This window comes from Schistocerca serialis, chromosome 1, assembly GCF_023864345.2.
Source record: "Schistocerca serialis cubense isolate TAMUIC-IGC-003099 chromosome 1, iqSchSeri2.2, whole genome shotgun sequence".
NCBI classification, from domain to species: Eukaryota; Metazoa; Arthropoda; class Insecta; order Orthoptera; family Acrididae; genus Schistocerca; species Schistocerca serialis.
Window position 1 is genome coordinate 675,023,774 of NC_064638.1, and position 7,477 is coordinate 675,031,250.

Sequence of the window (7,477 nt, forward strand, 5' to 3'; positions counted from 1 at the left end):
AAATGCTCTTCGTGGTGTACAACAACTGCCCTGCCCAGCATGATTGCCAGATCTCCCAGCAACTGAACACGTGTAGGATACGATGCTGCGGGAACTTAACTCGTCATGGACGGCCTGGAAGAACCATTACAGAATTGCAACAAAAGAAGCAAGATGTTTGGGACTGTTTATAGCAGAATACCATTCGGTACCTTGTGATCATTTACATACGAGAATGCACGCCTCCTCTCCTGTCAGAGGGGGGTGAGGAAGAGGGATGCACTCTATATTGATGCGACTCTTCATTTGGTCTCACTTTGCTATCGTAAACTCCTATAATAGTAAACTACCAGTCACCTCAATTTTCAATAAAATTACCTCGTTCTTGAGGGTGCTGTACTTTTAGCTTCTTGAAGCGAATGAGTGACCCAGCGCTCTGTTGAGCCGTGAGACAGCATGCTTGAGACGTGCGCTGGGGACTTGTCATCTAAATCCCCTTCTACGCTTCAGGCTCAGACAAATTATGGACTCGTCGGTGAAGAGAACCCGACGCGACTGGTTCAGATTACATTCCAGATGTTCCCTTAACCACCTCCCTCGCGCACCTCGTTATCGGGAGGTTAGCACTGTTGTTCATGAATCGCGCGACCGCTACGGTCGCAGGTTCGAATCCTGCCTCGGGCATGGATGTGTGTGATGTCCTTAGGTTAGTTAGGTTTAAGTAGTTCTAAGTTCTAGGGTAAGTGAAGAGGTCAGTGAATATGTCTACCTTGGCCAGATTATAAAAATGAAGGGAGACATAAGGCCAGAAATTTATCGACGTATCAAGCTTGGCTGGCAAGCATTTGGGAAGAATTCAACAGTATTCAGATCAAAAATGCCAGTAAATCTGAAGAAAGCAGTATTTGATCAATGCATTCTTCCTGTGATGACGTATGGCTGCGATACATGGACACTGAACTCATTTACAAAAGGGAAACTTAGGACAGCTCAGAGGGCCATGGAGAGATCAATGCTGGGCTATACAAGAAAGGATAGGAAAAGGCAGATGACATCCGGTCTGTGACGAAGGTTAATGATATCTTAGAGACAGTAGGTTCCTTGAAATGGCAGTGGGCTGGCCACGTCGCAAGAAGAAGAGACAACAGATGGACGAAGCTAGTACTGGAGTGGAGTCCAAGAGAGCATCGGAGGCCTAGAGGAAGACCACCAGACAGATGGGACAAAGACATCAAGAAGATCGCTGATAACACCTGGCAGAGAACTGCCCAAGACCGTCCCACTTGGAGAAGACTGCAGAAAGCCTACCTGAATCCACGACTCAAAGAGGCCACATCATTTAAGGATTGAATTGGCTGATGATGATGATGAATTTCCAGGGGACTGATGACCTTAGAAGGAAGTTAAGTCCCATAGTGCTGAGAGCCATTTTGAACTGTTGTTCATAATCGACGTCCGAAGGCCAATGGATCATGTGAAGACTGATGCATGCTGTCTGCGTCGACGTAGCTCTGCCAGTTCTTCCAATAACGCAGCGCGCATTTCTGCTGCATTTTACTGGCAGTTGCTACACCCTACCATATGCAGGAAGTGGTCTTCAGCTGGTATTGTTAGATCACTACTAACCAGACCTTCGACGTTTCGTGCCTGATGACAGCGGTAATATTGTAGCGGCGGTGCTGTGATGTATGGCAATTAGGACGACAAGATGCTGTGCTGACAAGACAACCCTTCTTACCATAAAGTAACAGTGTTCCACGGTCTAACACTGAAATCACTCTGTGAGGCTCGCTGGCACGTTAAACAGTGCACGCGAGCTGCACTGTGTCTTTACGATTAGAGATGGAGCGCGCTCCACTGAACATGTACACTACTGGTCATTAAAATTGCTACACCAAGAAGGAATGCAGATGATAAACGGGTATTCATAGGACAAATATATTATACTAGAACTGACATGTGATTACATTTTCACGCAATTTGGATGCATAGATCCTGAGAAATCAGTACCCAGAACAACCACCTCTGGCCGTAACAACGGCCTTGATACGCCAGGGCATTGAGTCAAACATAGCTTGGATGGCGTGTACAGGTACAGCTGCCCATGCAGCTTCAACACGATACCACAGTTCATCAAGAATAGTGACTGGCCAGTTGCTCCGCCACCATTGACTAGACGTTTTCAATTAGTGAGAGATCTGGAGAATGTGCTGGCCAGGGTAGCAGTCGAACATTTTCTGTATCCAGAAAGACCTGTACAGGACCTGCAACGTGCGGTCGTGCATTGTCCTGCTGAAATGTAGGGTTTCGCAGGGATCGCATGAAGGATAGAGCCACGAGTCGTAACATATCTGAAATGTATCGTCCACTGTTCAAAGTGCCGTCAATGCGAACAAGAGGTGACCGAGACGTGTAACCAATGGCACCCCATACCATCACACCGCGTGATACGCCAGTATGGCGATGACGAATACACGCTTCCAATGTGTGATGTCGCCAAACACGGATGCGACCATCATGATGCTGTAAAAAGAACCTGGATTCATCCGAAAAAATGACGTTTTTCCATTCGTGCACCCAGATTCGTCGTTGAGTACATCTTCGCAGGCGCTCCTGTCTGTGATGCAGCGCCAATTGCAACCGCAGCCATGGTCTCCGGGCTGATAGTCCATGCTGCTGCAAACGTCGTCGAACTGTTCGTGCAGATGGTTGTTGTCTTGCAAACGTCCCCATCTGTTGACTCAGGGATCGAGACGTGGCTGCACGATCCGTTACAGCCACGCGGATAAGATGCCTGTCATCTCTACTACTAGTGATACGAGGCCGTTGGGATCCAGCACGGCGTTCCGTATTACCCTCCTGAACTCACCGATTCCATATTCTGCAGACAGTCATGGGATCTAGACCAACGCGAGCAGCAATGTCACGATACGATAAACCGCAATCGCGATAGGCTACAATCCGACCTTTATCAAAGTCGGAAACGTGATGGTACGCATTTCTGCTTCTTACACGAGGCATCACAACAACGTTTCACCAGGCAACGCCGGTCAACTCCTGCTTGTGTATGAGAAACCGGTTGGAAACTTTCCTCATGTCAGCACGTTGTAGTTGTCGCCACCGGCGCCAACCTTGTGTGAATGCTCTGAAAAGCTGATCATTTGCATATCACAGCATCTTCTTCCTGTCGGTTAAATTTCGCGTCTGTAGCACCTCATCTTCTTGGTGTAGAAATTTTAATGGCCAGTAGCGTATGTTTGCTTTTACCTCTAGCACACAGATAACAGTACGTTGCCATTTACTCCAGTAAGAGAAATATTGAGAAAGACGTTTCCGAATTTTCTGCACTAGCCATACAAGTTACGAGGATTGTATAAATTTTTGAGCTATTTGTTTGTCCTAATTAATGCGGGGGAAGAATGTGAAATACGTACAGGTGTCCACAGAACCCTGAAAGAAAGATTGGAAAGTTAGAAACTGAAAATCTCTGGCAGATTTCGTTAGTGTTTCGAGGAAGTTTGCGATAAGGTCAGAGACCTTTGCAACGTGGAAGGAGCCAAAGTGGAGGTAAAAGGGCCGGGAGAGGTTCGTGAATGGGACAAGAGCGGTTCCTGGAGCTGGGAGCCCGGAGCGGCGTCACGGTGAGGGCCGACGGACGGACAGCGCGGCGAGAGGGCTTTGTGAGCGCGTCAGCGGCAGCCCCGCCGCGGTCGAGCACCCTCTCGCTAATTGCGGCAACACTCGGCCGCTCGAGGGCGGCGCGCCGGCCGGATTACGCCGTCCCTACCCGCTCTCTGCTCTTTCTTCGTCCGCCGACCTCGTCCCCATTAACCCTTATTAGGGGACGTCCTGCTCTCTGCTCTACGTGTAAGTGGATTCGCGTCACACACTGGACGTCTCCGTTACCTCTATCGTCAAGTCTCCTACAAGTTAAAGGAGTATAGTCAGTGACAAGTAATGCGACGGCTTAATGTGTCTTCCTCGATGTGCACCATTTAATACAGACAAGATTTACTACAAAATTATAAACAACAGCGATTATCATTATTGTTATTATTATCATCTAATACATACACAAAGCAGAGTGTTTGTGTGTATGTCTGGGATCTCCTCCCAAACCACTGGTCGATTTCAACCAATTCTGACACAGAAACAGCAGGTCTCACGAGTACCATCAGTATGAGATTTATAACGTCCTAGCTACAAAGGAGTGAAGATATTGGCAGAAACATGTTTTTTTTCTCAGCCCCTGGCATATAGACTTCATTGCATGACAAGCATTTTGTGTGGAAACAGTGTCGCCCTGCCAAATCAACCTGCTATGCAGAGCAGCATGTCAGGGGCAAGAATCGGTTTTCTGGAAACCCAATGTGTAGGTTGCCTTGCATGACAGGTGTGTTGCATTGGAGTAGTATCGCCCTGCTTTATCGACCTGCTTAGCATGACAGCCTGTACACCAATCCCCTGATGTGTAGGTTGACCTGCATGATAGGCGTGTTATGCAAGTAGTATCGGCTGTACATGCCACAGAGCATGGCAGGGGACAGGTTGAGATGAATGGAAGAAGGGGTGGACAGAGTGAGGGAGAGGAGGAAATGGACTGATAGAAGGTAGGAGGGAGAGATTCGTGAGGCATGTGGAAGCTTGAGAGGGGTGATGGGCAGGTGAAAGAGGAAGAGGGGGAGGCAGAGATGTGAAGAGAGAGAGGGGGAGGTGAAGACGTGAAGAGATAGAGAAGTAGACAGAGGGAGGGGAGAGAAAGAAACAGGCAGAAGAGGAGGCAGAGGAAATGTGCAAAAGTAGGGAGGAGTAAATAGACAGATAGAGATGGGAGGATGAGATGGACAGACGGAGGGAACGAGAGGTGGACACAGAGATGGGGAGGAGGAGGTATGTTCAGTACATGTGTCAAATGTATAAACAAGTGAAACTGCAGGGGAAAAACTACTTATTACTGTATATATTATTACTGTTGTGTCAAGGACATAATATTACAATAACCATACATTAAGACAGAGGAAGACAAGCCTATTTTACATAGAAGAGGTATCAAATATACAAACAAAACGCACAAAAGAGATCAACTACAAGAAAAATACATGTGAACAGGATCAAATATTCAAACAAAACATCTCAGATTGACTGTATAGTCCAAAATTATATATTTCATCAATTAAATGGTCTGTGCAGCTTTGTGTGACCAGAAGATATAAGGTATTGTGAAGTTTCTCACATTAGTAAAGTGCCTCTCTTTTTACATATCCACACTGCTTCAGTCATTTTTCATTGCATCACCACAGTACTGACACTGGCCAGTGTCTGTCACGTTGTACGGTGCATGTAGTAACCAGTGGGATTTTCGTTTTTAATCTCAGATTGAATTCCGCGCCCATGCCTCTGGCAGAACCGTATTTAACAGGAGTCTGCAGACAAAGAAATAGACTCATTGCCTACAGTACGACTTTTCTCGATCTGAGTCCATATGACTGATTTTCATGGGCAAGTAAGTGATGTTTGGTTTCACTTACCATCTTCTTCTTCTTCATTTATTTCGCTGTCTTCGTATGACGTTTGGGACTCCTGCGCCCATGTCTGTGTATAGCATACTGACTAGAGACAGCCCCAGAATTCTTTTCTTACAGTACACTCTATCACCACCTCCTAAATCCCTTAGGTAACGACTGACATATCGTATTCTGAGCTTGATCAATCCGTTTGATATGAGCAGAATTCCTTCACATTGGTGCAACTCAGTCCAGAATAGTAATACCCAAGGAGAAATGTGTCCGACCAATTAATACATAAAAGAAACATACACACTCTTACACTATTACAGCCATACTCTAGTAGCCAGAACATCTGTCGACTACACTAAAATAGGAGAGAGAGGATCTGGAAGTGAGTCACTAGGCTATTGGTACATCACGACACGGATCTGGACCCGTGCTAACTGCAGTGTACCCCATAAGCATTCGTAGTTTCGTTAGTCAATATTTACATTGCGTACATTACGACAGAGGACGTACCACAGAAGTGCTCCAAAGTATTTGAGGGTCAGGATAGTACTCTGAAGATTCAATCGCCCTCTTCAAAACATTTGCAAACACTTTCAGTTCTTTGCTACTTGGATGGTTATATAATGTTATATTCCGTGAAGATTGCCTAATTACTACAACATTCGAATTACCGTTTTCGGAACTTTATTTCCATCTTCAGTGCCTAATTACTACAACATTCGAATTACTGCTTTCGGCAATTTATTTCCATCTTCAGAAGTTGTAATTAATCCATAAAAAGTTTCGTCATGATATATATAAAATCAAGTTATATGAATTCTGACATAAAATGATTAATTTTCAGGTGGAGTAAAACTTTGTGTCTGGCCGGGACTTAAATGGGGAACATTTGCCTCTCACGAGAAAATTCTCTACCAACTGTTTTCTGTGTGTTTGTGTCCACAGCCCTGCAGTATTTCAGAAATGACAAAAATTTTCTGCTTGTACTGTTATTAAATTTATTTGTTCATTAATTGCGATTTTAGCTGTAATGCCATATTCAAGTGACAGTTCACACTGAACTGCGTCAGTGCATCAAATCAAAAAAATGTTCAAATGTGTGTGAAATCTTATGGGACTTAACTGCTAAGGTCGTCAGTCCCTAAGCTTACACACTACTTAAATTATCCTAAGGACACACACACACACATCCATGCCCGAGGGAGGACTCGAACCTCCGCCGGGACTAGCCGCACAGTCCATGACTGCAGCACCTTACACCGCTCGGCAATGCATCAAATCGTTCCTTTTAAGAGGACTTTGTCCTTGCATCAGCCTTGTTACAGATTTCATATGCGTAATAAGACAGGAATCTTTGTTATCTATATGAATGACAGTTCCTCATGTTCTTTCTTGTACTCCTGCCTCGTTAAGCATATGAAATTTGTGAACGTGGTTCACACAACGACAGTATACTCTTAAAAGGGAACGGTTATGAACTGACGAACTTCGTAGTGAGCTATCACTTGAGAATGACGTAATACGCCTAAATCATATTTTAATAATAGTTTAGGCAGAAAACGTTGCATTTCTAAAATACCATATAGAATTATTGCAGTTTGCCTAAATAGGCATACTTAACTGCCTGAGCATGTTTGTAATCCCGACTGATTTATTAAAACTTGCTAAAATTCAGCCAACAGTAAAATAACAAATCACCTCTCATCCATTCCAACTGGGAACCCATCTGCCCCACTAGGAGATCTCCTGGTATTTGGCTGAAAGAACTGCGCTCTACAATGGACTGGATCTGGAATGGGTCACTCCATCAGAGTGAGACGTATTAAAAAACAAATGTAAAATGTGTAGAGATATTGATAGAGCGATAATTTGCGGCATTTCCATCAGGTTACTGGAACGATGTCGTTATCAGTCACAGAGGATTTGTCACTTGTCACACGTAGTTTGGGTTCACAAGCCATCTGCCAAAACAGTACTGATCA